This window comes from Eucalyptus grandis, chromosome 9, assembly GCF_016545825.1.
Source record: "Eucalyptus grandis isolate ANBG69807.140 chromosome 9, ASM1654582v1, whole genome shotgun sequence".
Classification (NCBI taxonomy): domain Eukaryota; kingdom Viridiplantae; phylum Streptophyta; class Magnoliopsida; order Myrtales; family Myrtaceae; genus Eucalyptus; species Eucalyptus grandis.
The window spans coordinates 2,531,340-2,544,844 of record NC_052620.1 but is presented as its reverse complement, the minus strand read 5'-3'; the positions used below and the strand labels follow the sequence as shown (position 1 = coordinate 2,544,844).

General features: G+C 37.1%; 1 pseudogene; it reads right to left on the bottom strand.

Annotated features, from left to right (window-relative positions):
- Positions 1 to 13,505, bottom strand: part of LOC120288255 — a 34,586-nt pseudogene that overhangs the window by 12,487 nt on the left and 8,594 nt on the right.

The window sequence follows — 13,505 nt, the reverse complement described above, 5'->3', positions numbered from 1 at the left end:
GGGTCTAAATGGGTTTTAAGAAACCCACTTTAAACCCATGGCCTTTAACATTATAAAAATGTTTTTTAATAAAAATCGAAATTATAATTATTTTTCATATTTCAATTATTTTTCTTTTTTCTTGTTCTTTTTCTTCCTTCCTTAGCCGGTCACTAGTCGATGACAAGCCAGGTGAGGCTCAAGCTCGCCGGCATCAAGCGAGGCCGAGCCTCGCCGGATCTCGGCGAGATTCGAGGCCCGGTGAGATCGAGCCCGCCCGATGTTGGCGAGCTCGATATCACTGTGGCCGGTCACCGACCATCGTCGTGGCCGGGTGGTGGGCCAAGAAGAAGAAAAAGAAAAGAGAAAATGAACAAGAAAAAATAATTATTAAAAATTATATTTAAAAAAATAAAAATCCATTTAAAAAAAAATATTTTAAAAAGAATTATAAAATTTTAAATTAAATTTGTATTGCATAAGAATTGTTAAAAAAATTTGTATTGCATAAAAACGTTTTAACAATACCTTTTTTTATAAAAAAAATCATAAAAATGAGTTTTTTAGGTTTAGTTAAAAGATTTTCATGTTACACTTTTTAGTTATTCAATGGTTTGTTCAATTCAAATAAGAGAAGCATGTGCAAAATTTAAATTTTTTTATAAATATTTCAGTTTATAGGTTTTTTTTTTAACTTTTTTAAATTTTATTTACTATTTTTAATTTAATTTGAAGTTTTAATCCAATTAGCATATAATAGAAGTGGGTTTTCCTAGAATATTAATAAGTTTTAGCAATACGGGTCGGGTCGGGTACGAGTCGGGTACAGGTCGGATCGAGTATGGGTCACTTGATTTATACTACAAGAATATGGGTCAAAACGAGTTAAATTGGTCAAATATGGATCGGCCCATTTTCGACCCGACCCACCCATTTGCCACTTCTATCAAAACTTAGGGCCAGCAATCAGGCCATGGGCAAGGCCCAGAAGAAAAATTGGCCATGCTGGGCACGGTCCCTTGTCTCCCATGCCTCGTGATAGGGACGGAGGCCTACCTTGGCTTGGGCAGGGCCTAACTCTCTCTTTCTCATTTTTTAGAGATTTAACTAGTACATTTCTTGACACATAACGTTCAAGACTACTTGAGGCGATGGCAACATATGTCATCTTTCTTCGGATTCATTATCATTAGGAATAATATATTGTGAATTTGTGGCTCGTTTCCTTAGATTATGAGAGAGTAGAGAATTTTCAATTGAAGCTACATCTTTCATTCCCAAGATCTAATGGAGCAAGCCCTAGGCCGTTGTCGGAGTTGGGGTCGGGGGTCGGGGTCGGGGTCGGGGTCGGGGTCGGGTTCGGAGCCGTGGCCGCCGAGTGCGGGGGCCATCGAGATTTAGGGTTTGAATTGGGGGAGACACCAAACGGCGTCGTTTTGGTGTTAGGACGCTAAAATGATGTCATTTGAAGGCCTAAGTGATCCAAGGAAACTCGGCAAGCCACATCAGCATAAGAAATTAATAAAAAAAAGGCCATGTCGAATTTCCGGCTGATTAGATCGACATTGGCACCAAAGTGAGTGTTTTTCAAATTTTTTGGCACTTAAGTGATCCGACGGAAGCTTTTGGCACCAAAGTGAGCGCTGTACACAACTTAAGGCACCAATAGTGTACTTCTCCCTATATTGGTTTGTGGGGGTTTAATTTGCAATAGACCGAAGCCATCAAATGGATGGATTGGGTCCGGTTGAAGATGGTCCAATTCAAATTGACCTAGTTACAAAATAATAAAATTGGTGAGATATACTTAATTTGGACCTAACATATACTTGACCTAGTTCGGGCTTCAATTCCTAATGATTTTTCTCCTTAAATTGTTGTCTATGAAGAGTGAGCAATTCCATGAATAGGCTCACCTAGTTGGCGAAGGAGTTTGGGTGCTTGAGTCAAGTCATTGGCTAGGACTTCGCATGGCACTTGAGTAACATGGAGATGTGGTCGAGTGTTGCGCTAACGGACAGGAACACATGTAGGAATAGGTTTCAGTCAAGTTATGGAATGGAGAGTGAAGATGCCTACAAATAATAAATTTTTTTTTTTGCCAATGTAATTATAGCTAGTTGTGGACTCTATTGCGGAAGTTGATTTTTGACTTTGCAAAACCACGAGTTGTTAGATTGATCACGCGTTCTTTATGTCTGGAATTAGACAAAGTATGTAATATTTGACTTGATACCACAAAAAAGGAAAAGGAAACTACTGACTCGGTCAACAAGCAGAACCGTGGATGTTCAACTTTTAAAGGGATCGAGAGCTCCCTTGACTGAAAGAAAGTGCAAGAAGGAAAAGAAGAAAGAAAAAGGAAAAAAAAGACAAAGAAGAGAAGAGAGAGCATTTTCCGTGTCCTTATCATGGGAGCCTCGCCAATGCGAAATTACTCGGATTCGCAACATAGTGAGCGCTCAAACCCTTCATTTGTCCGATTGGAGTAGTTTTCGAATTTAGGGCTTAAGTTTGAAAATATGTGAGATTTGAGCCGCGAAGTCCAATTTCCAAGATGTTGAGCTTTGAAATTTCATGAAAATTGTGATTTATGGTGTTGTGGAGCCGTGGGTCTTGACTGGAGTTTCTTTGAAGCAATGTTTAAGTCGAAGTGAAATTTTAGGGTTTTGCATGCAAGTTTCGTGTTGCATTTAGATTTGAGTAATTGCTTCAGGTGAGTGATTTGTAAGTGTGTAAGAGCCATTTTATTAGCCTTTAGTTATAGTTGAGGTAGTATCTTCCTTGGTTTTAAAGTCGATTATCATTTAATTGTTAGGATTACGAGATCGGTGGCTCATTTCGCTTCGCATTCTTTGGTTTTGGGCATTCCAGGTCAATGGTGCTATCTTTTCTATGAATTTATAAACTCACGTCTTGAAAGCGATGAAGATTTAATATTTTATGAGTTATTATAAGCGCGTTTATTATATAAAATTTGGATCGAGCATTTACTACATTTTGGCAATTGTAAATGGTTTGAGAAATATTTTAGGAAAGGTATTGTGAAACATTATATATGATTTGTGAATTTGGTTTATGAAATGAATTCTATAATAATTTAAGAACCATTTTATGAAAGGTGTTTCGAAATATCGCGGGTTTATGAAATAGATTCCGAAATGATGTGGGAAATGTCTTGTGAAGTTTATTTTATTTGATGAACTAAGTTGGGAAAAGTTATATGATTTGGTTTATAAAATCGACTTGTGATTAATATTATGTATTGACTTTGTGGATATTGGAGGATGTAGGTTTGGTGTTCAATAAAGTTGTTAGCCCATTGAAGGGCTTTTGGTTGTGCATACTAATTTATGATATCCTTCTAGACCGAGCTACTAGCTTTGTAGGTGGAGATCTTGTCAAGGGGGAAACTTAGTTGCCGTGTCACCATGCATTGTATCATGACCATGATAGGGTATTGAGCAATAGATTGATTAATGGATGGACCATTGATGTGTGATTTGATAGAGATTAATCAATGGACTTAACCATTGATATTTGAATTGTGATGTTGGATTTAAATGTATATTTCTAACTTGTACAAAGTTTTGTTGAAATGAAACAACTTATATGTGATTTGATATATATTTATATATTGACCTTGGATTATGAACTCGTATTACTTTGTATACATGCATAGCGGTTGCTCAATCTGTTTAGAAGAGATGTATCACTACGCACCCCTCTCTTTCCCAATCTTTTCAAGTCCTTAGTTAGGGGTTGTTAGAGTGAGAGCGTTATCACGAGAATTTTTGAGAGATGGACTTTTGGGTGATTAGAGGCTGTGTCCTTCGAGTAAAGGAACAACCTTGTATTTCAAATCGGCCGCTATTATGACCATCCTAATTTTTCTCCAAACTCGTCACCACTATTGATTGTATCTTGTGAATCTTTTGCTTGCTTCGTTTGACCAGAGGGAGAAGAGAATTCTGGCGCTTCTCTTAGGACTAAAAACTTGTGTAGCTTCAGTAGAAAACTTGAGACCTGTGTGTTGATTTCTCACTGAAGCTTTTCCATATGAAATATAGAACGACTTGTGGAGGTTTCATGCAAGTATGGATGTCTTATATGAAGCTTGATATGAGTGCCAAGTTTTTGAAAAACGGTTGAAAAACAGATTTACATTCACGGTTTTGTTCCCTTAGACATTCAAGAAAGCTAAACAAATTAAATGCACATATCATGAGACAGTTCTTTATTTGTTTCTTTTTATCAAGAAAAAACGGAATACTTTTTACCCAAATTAATGAGGAGTTTTCTCAAAATTCAATAGTGACACTGTGGCGGGTAGGTAGAGCGGGTTAATTTTTGCATTTGGATATAAAAAAAAATTGTAACTAGATTTTGAAGCTAAATTTTTAATTTTTCAGCATTCACAAAAAAAAAAATGTATATATATATATATATATATATATGTATATATATATATATATTCTAAGGGCATTGAGGTATGTTAGGAACTGCTACAGTTGATATGTAATTTTTTTGTTTGGCTTTCATGATAGTCTAAGGGAACAAAACTGTGAAATCTAAATAATTGTTTTTCATCCACTTTACGAAAACTTGGCACTTAGTTCACGCTTCCTATAAGAGAACAGTCTTGCCAATTAAACCTTCGCCACCTATTCAATATTGGTTTAATATCCTGAAAAATCCAAAACAAGTACACATGTGATAAATTAACCATGAAAAATTCTAAACTAGTACACTTGTGATAAATTTACCCTAACTGACTATAAAAAATCATAAACTAGTACTTTTATAACAAATTTACTCCAAACTAATTTTTTTTTACCACCAAAAAACCCAAATTAATATAGTTGTGACAAATATACTCTCCATTAAATTGGATTAATACCACAAAAAATCACAAAGATTGTATAACTATGACAAACGAAGAGTAAAATTTCAAACTGGTACATCAATCAACTGTCATGTATCATTAAACTTGGTAATTTGATAGTAAAATTTAATGAAAATTAACATAGGATAAATTTGTCACAAATGTATTAGTTTAGGGTAATTTGTCTAAGATATACAAATTTAGGGTTTTTAGTGATCAAAAAATTAGTTTGGGGTAAATTTGTCATAAATATACCATTTTAGGGTTTTTCAGGATATTAGCCCTTCAATATTTTACATCCAAGAGTTTTAGTAAGAAATCACCACATAGAGCCTAAATTTTTAACTGAAACTACTCAAGTTTTTATTTCTTGGAGAAACAAGAGAATTCTATTCTGTCTCTGATTTGAATGGAAAGAGCCCCAAACTCACAACATACAGATGGTGATGGCGAAAAGTTTGGAAAAGGATCAAGATTGTCGCAATAAGTAAATTCTAGAGCTGCAGCTTTTTGGCTGGCAAAGCATTGTTCGAGGAAAACAGAAAACATTTACGCTAGCACATATTCCATCTATAATGTGTGTAGAGTTTTTTGCAACAAAGTCGAAAGAAATTGGTTTTAGCATCACACATTTAAACGATATGAAATCAATCTACCTTATAAAATTAAAATATAAGTTGAGTATCAAATTTGTGCTTTATCTTGTGCTATTTTAGGGCGATTGTGTGCAGTGGATTATGCATAGAAAGAAATTGTGTGCTTAGGGTGGTTATATATGAAAAAGAAGAAGCAGTTGTTACTCATTGAGTCACTATCGATTGATGAAGTTAAAAGTGATACAGAATTGTGTTATGACTAAATAATATAGATGAGAATCTAAGCACGCGCTCTACGTGCATGCATAAAATTGAGGGGAGAATTACCAAAAAAGTCCTAAACCTATTGCAATTGTGCCAATTCAGTCATAAACTTTTTTTTTGTCCAATTTAGTCCTAAACCTTTATAATTATGCTATTCAGTCCATCCGGCCAAAATTGGCCGGCCGAAGCGCCGACGTGGACGCCGGCGGGGACAAGCGGCCGGCGAGGTAATTTTTAAATTTTTTAAAATTTTTTCGAATTTTTAAATTTTTAAATTTTTTTTTTTTTTTGGCCTTGTTGAATCTTCTCCTTCCTCCGCCGCCGAGGTGAGGGCCGGTGAGGCTCGCCCGCCGGCCACCGGCGGAGGCGAGCCTCGCCCGCCGACGGCGAGGCGTCTCGTCGCTAGATCCGGCGAGGCTCGACCTCGCCATGGCTGGGCGAGACCGAGCCTCACCAGATCTGGCGACGGCGGCCTCGCCATCGCTGGGCGAGGCCGAGCCTCGCTAGATCCGGCGAGCTCGGCCCTCGCCGGCCACTGGCAAGGGCGAGGCCCCGCCGCGCTGCGTGGTGTAGTCGAGGAACCCACGGAGGAGCTCGATCTCGTCCTCGTCGGTCCCAGGCGCCGGAACAGGTTTTGGCGACGGTCACGGCCGGGGAGGGCCGCTTGAGCTCGGAGGGGGAGATCGTGCCGACGATCGGGGGACGGGGGAGGCGGCGATGGCGACGGCAGCCTCGCCGGCCACTGGGCGAGGTCGACCCTCTCCCTCGCCTCCGCTAGTGGCCGGCGGGGCGAGCTCGCCGCTGGCCGGCGAGGCTGACCTCGCTGCCCTCACCTCCGGCCGACGACGGCAAGAGGAAGGAGAAGAAGCCAAAAATAAAAATAAAAATATTTAAAAATATTAAAAATTGAAATTTTAAAAAAAAAAATTAAAAAATTACCTCACCGGCCGGGCTGTCCCCGCCGGCATCCACAGCGCCCGGCCGGCCAATTTTGGCTGGATGGACTGAATTAGCACAATTATAAAAGGTTTAGGACTAAATTGGACAAAAAAAGTTTAGGACTGAATTGGTATAATTGCAATAGGTTTAGGATTTTTTTGGTAATTCTCCCTAAAATTGAGTGATTATGTATGGATGCAAAATCATGATAATTAATAGAATTGTCAGTAGTTGCACGATAAAATGTGTAGGTTTGATGAAAAATTCTGTACTTTCTCATTGATCTAATGGAACAGAGCCTCGGAAGTTTAACTTGAAGAGTAAATTATTGAGGACCAAGCTTTTTGAGAACCAGTTATTAACTAGTCTCTTCTAAATCAACAAAACTGAAAATTTTAATATTCCACATTTAATTTAAAGAACAGTTCTGCACTTATTTCCTTTGTAACAAGAAAACTGAGAACATGTACCACTAATATATAAACGAATATTACTTTGCATCAAAGAAAAGAAAAACAAGTACTTGTTGAAGAGAGAGAGAGCATAGAAGTTACATCTAATGTTCTTCTTTTGTATTTTTGGTACCCAGTTGGGTCGAATTTGAATATCAAGGACAGCCCTTAAGAGATTGCTCTAATGGCCAAATTGAAAATTTTGAGGCGTAGAGAAAAATCCTTCATCAAAGGTCGACCAAAGAACAAATCGCATAAAAGAAAAAAACTTGAAAAGATTTGGAAAAAGAAGAGCTGAAAGAATTGAAGGAAATACCAATATATGGAGATGTATAACTTATACTCACTTGAGCTTCAGTATTTCTTCATATTGATTATGCCTATTCATGTATCAAAATATGAAGAAAAATCAAATCAAAAGTAAAAATACCTTGAAATCTTGAAGCGTCTGCAATGGAGTTGAAGCAAAACTAGCGCAGTCGGTGAAAATTGGGCCAAGGTCAAAGGAGGAGGATTTGCTGAAGGTTAATATATGATTTTTCTGTTAAATGATTCGTTCAATATGGATTAAAGATTAGATATTATTTCTTTGACCTAATCATATCCCCTTATCAAAAGCTAAAGAGTCAAGATATTCCATAACTTTTGTATATTCCACACATTTAGATTTATATCACATTCACCATTGCAGCTCCCGTAAGAAAAATCTCAAATCAGATCCTTTTCCTCTCTCGTCTTCTTAAATAGCATGGGAATGGCTTGAGAAATATTTTCTTTTCTTCATAATCTCTACAAGCGTAAGCATCTGCGTCCTTCATAGGTTTTCTTTTTTACCTTATGCTTTATGTACTCAGAAGCTGTACTCAAGACTGTTCATTCTCGTCGTGTACCTTCCTTCATGAAATAAACTCCGATTAATATAGTATTTCTTGAATCGCAAACCCCTTCAAGTAGGAAAAATATTTCAGATTAACTAGCCGCATATCACTCATCTAATCTTGTTTTTTTCGATGCCACTGAAGAGAGATTTCGCTAATCAAGCTAGAAAACGTAGATAACAGTTTTCAATATGTCGAAAGCATCTCACTTCAGTTTTCTCTTATTTTCTTTGACCCAATTGTGTCGAACTCGAATGTTGAGGACAACCTCATCGTCCATAAGAGATTCCTCATTGGCCAAGTTGACAATTTTGATGGGATAGGGAAAAATTCTGAATCAAAAGTCAGACCGAAACAAACACCGGAAAAGAAACTCACCTTGGCTTCCGTTGGTGACCTCTTTTTTTTTTTTTTTTTTTCCAACCTTCCACTTTCTTCCTTTCTTCTTTATGCTTTGCTCCAATAGACAACGGAACCCTAGCAGCCTTCTCATCGGAGCAGGGCAAAAATAATGGGAGTGGATTGCTCCGAGAGTGAAGTGTGGCTTATATGAAGGATGGTGGGCCACCGAGCCGAAGCGCAAGGAGGGGGTTGCTCGGTGTTGCGATTATTCTTAGGAGATACGGCGAAGAAAAGGAGTTGACAGTAAAGGACCTTCTTGAAGAAGATGAAGAAGATGAAGGAGATGATCTTTTCTTAGGAAAAAAATGCAGAGTCGCCTCAAAGAACAGTGAGCGTCGGCTAAAATAGGCTAAAGTTTTATTACTCAATTGGCAAAAAAATAAAAAAGTTTAACACTTTTTGTTTTTTGTAATTTTCACACCCTTTAATATATATCACCACAATTATCGAATTTTTTGAACAACTTCTATATAAATCGTCTTGCATCGTTTAAGAGATTCTGTTTCAATCGACACAATGAGATTTCATTACGGTATCACGACAACGTGACCGTATGATTAGGGAGAGGTGATACTAATAATAAAGAGATTAAATATTTGGATTAGCTTGAAATGGGACTTCATTGGAGCGATGCACTGTAAATGAATCAAGAAGAAAACTTTGCCTAAGAATATGCCTTTGATTAAGAATATGCCTAGTGCAGTGTATATAGCTTTTGTCCCAAGATTAAATTAGTCCGTGCTCATGTTTTGTATCAACAAAATCTCCACCCGAATTACTAAACGTTTGTGTCTATAAAACCCAAAAAAAAAAAAGAAAAAAAAAAGAAAAAGAAACCGAACAAAAAAGATAACTAGGCTCTCCTCAATATGATTGAGAGCGAGGATAAATAATTTTCCATCACCAAAACTTAGGGCCAGCGATCGGGCCATGCCGAGCCGGGCCCAAAAGAAACAATTGCCCCTGACCAGACTGAGGCCGACTTGGGCTTGGGCTGGGCCTCTCTCATAGATATTATTCTTCCTACCATAGCACACTGATGGCTCCGAGATGCCGTGGAAACTATAATTCTCTGTTTACTCCTACTTTGAAACAATAGAAGAGGTCCATCCGCACATCTTATGCCAGTAAATCATCTTGAAAATGGCAAAACAAGCACATTTAAAATCTATTTTCCTTTTTATTCGGTAGTGCAAAGTAAATCTTAGTAAAGAAGTTAAATCTACATAGGAACACGAAATGAGAAGAAACATCGAAAGACCGCAAACATTTCGTATTAAATCCTTCTATACATAGACCCAAGGAGCATTTTTTTTTTTTTTTTAAAGAAAAGTGGGAAGGAGCATATTAATTTGCTTTTGTAAAGATACTTGGACAACAGTGATAGATCGTCAATTTCCTTTTTGAAGTAGTACAGACGTAAGTAAGAAGACATACTTGACCTTCAATTAAACATTAAGGAGCTAATTACCTCAGTGCTACAAAAGAGAAATGAAAAATGTAGACAAAAGATCCTTACATCTGGTTTAAGCACCCTACCACATTTTTCTCTAGTAGGGATGCTAAAGTCTTCCTCCCGAAAATTCTCATCTATCTCAATGTCACCATCGGGCCCCTGCTTCATACCAAAGCTCTTGGCTGAACCAGTGTTTCCATATTCCATACTTTCTATTGCAGCTGCCTACTACAGCAAAACGATCACCTCAGCTCAGTTACTGACCATTCTAATTATCAACTAAACTACAATTTTCGCATATATCATCCATGAACCTCCTTGCAAACATACTGGATAAAAAGGAAAGAGAAATCATGGTGGAATCTTATGAAATGTTCTGGGATTGAATTCAGCAGAAAGGAAGAAAATGGAATAGCACTAGAAAAAAGTAAGTTCTAAGAGCGCGCCTTTGGGTTGAGAGACTTCACCTCTTCTTGGAACAAATTCCGGCAAAAAGGAAATCCACTATCTTTACATATTACGGTATACGCAGTCCCATGTATTTCTAGTGGATTGCTACCAGCCCGATGGTGCAATCTGAGATAAGTTCAGAAGAATTATTAATATCCAACTTCATCCTCCAATTTCTGAAAATGTCACAAAATTTCCAAAGCTAGACCTGTCAACAGTTTGGGTAATCATAAAATTTACTCGACCAACCTTTTCAAGAGAGGCAAGGGCATAATGAGCTGCACTAGGCTGCGCTGTGGCAAACCTTCTCCATCCAGCATAGCTCGTTGCCCAATATTGCCTGCAGGCCCGTTTAGAATGAACAAACTCCTAATGAACTGTAATGGAATTAGAGTAAAAAATCGAGAGGCACTAAAGATTTTAGGCACGGTTAGACACTTTAAAAGATGAAAACAACAGAGAAGCCCCATGAAGAAGCTGAATTTTATTCAAGAAAGAACCAACAACAAATCTTCTCCATATGCAAAGTCAACTTATTACAGCACATTTTTGTACTTTCCATAGTATCATATCATTCGTAGGAATCACAAATCAAACATACTTCCTTGAATGTGCTCCCTTATTTTTTTATGCATGACCCCAACCCTGATTTTTATGCTACTTCCATAGACACATTCTAATTAGAGTATCCCAAAGACATTTACGTGACAAAAATGTTCCCTATGCAAAATGCTCTTTCAATTAAATGAGCTGGCTTCCCATTCTCACCACTTATTTCATTTCTGCCTCCTCCTCATCAAAAATTTGTATATATGTACTAGAACACCCTTCAAATTCAAATTTATCCTCCATAACTTGCTTTCTGATTGAACTATCCCTGCATATTCGCTTTATCTCTTCATAATAAGCAGAGTGTTGCTATTTACATAATGAAGTCATCAAACCAAAAAAAAAAAAGAGAACCAGGGAAGCTGCAAATCCCAGCAAGTGCCTTCAGATCACTTGATGGGTAATTGGTCTGAAACCCTTGGTATAAGCCCTATTTGGACTGCATAAAACATATAAAAGTTAGAATGGTTTGTCTTAGCTATGAGAGAGCCAGTCCAACATAAATACAGTGGAGACAATGAAAGCTTGACATGAGAGTGCAATCATACAAACTTGACTACATCTGGTTACATATATACTACAAGATTATGCTAAGTGCATAACTTGACGATTAGTATTAGCCATGAAAAGTGATGCAGCATCCTCTCTTCCACTTCTTACCAGTCACTTAATTATTCAAATTAAAAGATACAAAATAGCCATAAAAGAATACTCAAACCGTCTTTGATATAATTGGTTTAGAACAAATTAATGAGAACAGTGGCTGTTATGTAAATAGTATCATCTCCAAAATGATATATTTCTAGTAATTATGAGTAACTTAATTATCCATATTAAAAGATACAGAATAGCCATGAAAGAATACTAAAACCGTCTTTGATATAATTAGTTTAGAGCAAATTAATGAGAACAGTGGCTGTAATATATCAAATCATCTCCAAAATGATACATTTCCACCCGTCAGTGGTGTCTATCCATTGAAATGTCTGCTAAATGTTAAATATCATTTTATACATAACTGAAGAGTCTTCTATAATCGGGAATACCGCACTCCATGCTCGTTGCAGTTCCAGTCAAAACCACAAGCTTCGTACTGCCAGCCAATTTAGACATATAAGTAACATGAATTTAGTCAGGGAACGGACGTCTAACTAAGAAACGAGACACTTGGGAACATAACTACAAAGTAAGAAGTCATTGCAGGTAAAGCGTAAAAAGTCTGACATAGGACCTTGATTCAAAAAAATGATGCAAACGGTCAGTGTCCTTAAGGCTTGGAGGATCGGAATCAGGCACCGACTTCTTGTCCCTCAAGAATTTGGGAGGTGCTTGGATGAGGTCGTCCTAGGTGACTTTGCCGGCGATGATGTAGATAGTTAATAAAAATTCATAAATTAAAAAAATATTCACTTAGGAATGAAAAATTATTAAAAAATTCACGTGGGACGATTTGCCTGAAATGGTACTTAAATGATCAAATTTTCAAATTTGTAGTACTCAAGTGAGCAAAAAAAATAAAAAATGTTACGATCCTCAAGTGAGCGCTGTACGGAAGTTTTGGTATTCTTGGTGTTCTTCTCCCATGTATTATCTTTGCATTTGCGGAAAGATCTCTGCTTTTAGCTGTGGATTTGTATTTTGGCATCCTTTGTCGGTCCTTTGATTGATCATTCGCATCTTGCATGTACAGACTTTTACAAGGTTGAGTCATTTGTCGTGAAATTGATGGCATACGAACAGACCTCGTGAAAATGACTCTCCCAGCTTTCATACAAAGTTTTGAAACCTTATTATAATCACACAGAGCCTCTACAAAAACCGAAACTGCTCAGGAGCATTGACTAGACACCACATCAACGATTTTAGGTGGCAATTGGCAGGAAAGACTACATTAAAATGTGGCCTAAAAGTTAAGGACTACATTAACAAAACTGAAAAATATGGCTGATTAAGTGGAATAATTAGTTATTGACAAGATAATTATGACAATTGTAATTGCAGTATAACAGTATAAGACAATCCAATCAAACCTTGGGCAATTACATATTCTTTTGTAAATTCTAAATGCATCAAAATTTCCAAAGACGAGAAGAAAAAATGCAAGAAATAATTTTAAATGTGGGACTTGTAAAAGATAAATTATGATAAATTATATAATAAAATTTTAAAAATATAATAAAATAATTAAAAATTAAAGTAAAATTATATTAATAAATTTATTTTTCTTCACGATCTCTCGCGAACTGCTCAAGGAGCTGACAGTGTGATTGCTCGTCAGGACTGTTTATCTCTATGCAAAATGATCAGGCATCATGCATCCATGTTCCTAGATAGATCCCAAATGATACGTTGGCCAAGCTCCTTCTAGAGACTTGGATCACCAACTATGAAAAGCTATACTAGCATAATAAGCCTTTCCAGTCTACGGACTCTGAGTTTGTCCGAAAAAAAGATGGAACTATTTCCATCAAGTTTGGCAAGGAAAAGGAAGAAAGTCCTTCTATCTTCTAGACCCTCTTCATGATTGAACCATGTGTTCCAAAATCAATTTCGGAGCCAGATCCAAAAAAGCTTGTTCAACATTTCAATAGTGAT